General features: G+C 51.8%; 1 pseudogene; it reads left to right on the top strand.

Annotated features, from left to right (window-relative positions):
- Positions 1–590: 590 nt before the first annotated feature.
- On the top strand, positions 591–1077 carry LOC102021947 (annotated as a pseudogene).

Raw genomic sequence — 1077 nt, forward strand, 5'->3', positions numbered from 1 at the left:
AACCACATCCCAAAGAGGAACATCTGCAGCCTTTAGCCAACCTTCAGGCGGGAGGAGACGACCCACAGAACGGAAGACAATATCTGCCCATCCTGCAGTTGAAAAGGCACTTGGATCTAGAGTATGTAAAGAACACTCAGTACTCAACATGAATTCAAATAATCCCCTACATGGGGGAAAAGATCGCAACACGTTTCTCCAAAGACAGACAGCCTGCAAGCACACATACGAAACACGTTCAACAGAACTGATCACCTGAGAATTGAATACCCATGTGCGGAACGGTGAGACAGCACCACATACCTGCATAGGATGGCTGAGAGGAGACGCAGGGCTGGCAGCCCTGTAGAGAAACTAACTGTTGCGTGCTCCTGGCGGGACGTAGAGTGTGTGCAGCTGCTCCAGGAAACAGGCTGGCAGTTCCTTCAGGACTGAACGGAGTTGCTGTGTGACCCAGCAGTTATGCCCCAAGCTATGGTCTAGAGAAATGGAAACAGGACCAGTAGAAACCTGCACAAAATGTGTGCAACATTACTCGTAGAGGCTTTGCAGACGCCGCTATCCTCCCCTTTAGATGTTCGCTGCCAGCCATGGTCAACCCCACCGTGTTCTTCAACATCGCCGCTGATGGTGTGCCCTTGGGCTGCATCTCCTTCAAGCTGTATGCAAAGTTCCAAAGACAGCAGAAGACTTTCATGCTCTGAGCACTGGAGAGAAAGGATTTGGTTATAAGGGTTCCTGCTTTCACAGAATTATTCCAGGACGTATGTGCCAGGGTGGTGACTTCACACGCCACAGTGGCACTGGCTGCAAGTCCATCTGTGGGGAGAGATTCGATGACGAGAACTTCTTGAAGCACACAGGTCCTGGCATCTTGTCCATGGCAAATGCTGGGCCAAACACAGACAGTTCCCGGTTTTTCATCTGCACTGCCAAGACCGAGTGGCTGGACAGCAAGCACGTGGTCTTCGGGAAGGTGAAAGAGGGCATGAACACGGAGGGGGCATGGAGCGCTTTGGGTCCAGGAATGGCAAGACCAGCAAGGAGATCACCATCAGCGACCGTGGACAGCTCTAA

Source organism: Chinchilla lanigera, unplaced genomic scaffold (genome assembly GCF_000276665.1).
Source record: "Chinchilla lanigera isolate Chin_1 unplaced genomic scaffold, ChiLan1.0 scaffold00009, whole genome shotgun sequence".
In the NCBI taxonomy this organism is placed as follows: domain Eukaryota; kingdom Metazoa; phylum Chordata; class Mammalia; order Rodentia; family Chinchillidae; genus Chinchilla; species Chinchilla lanigera.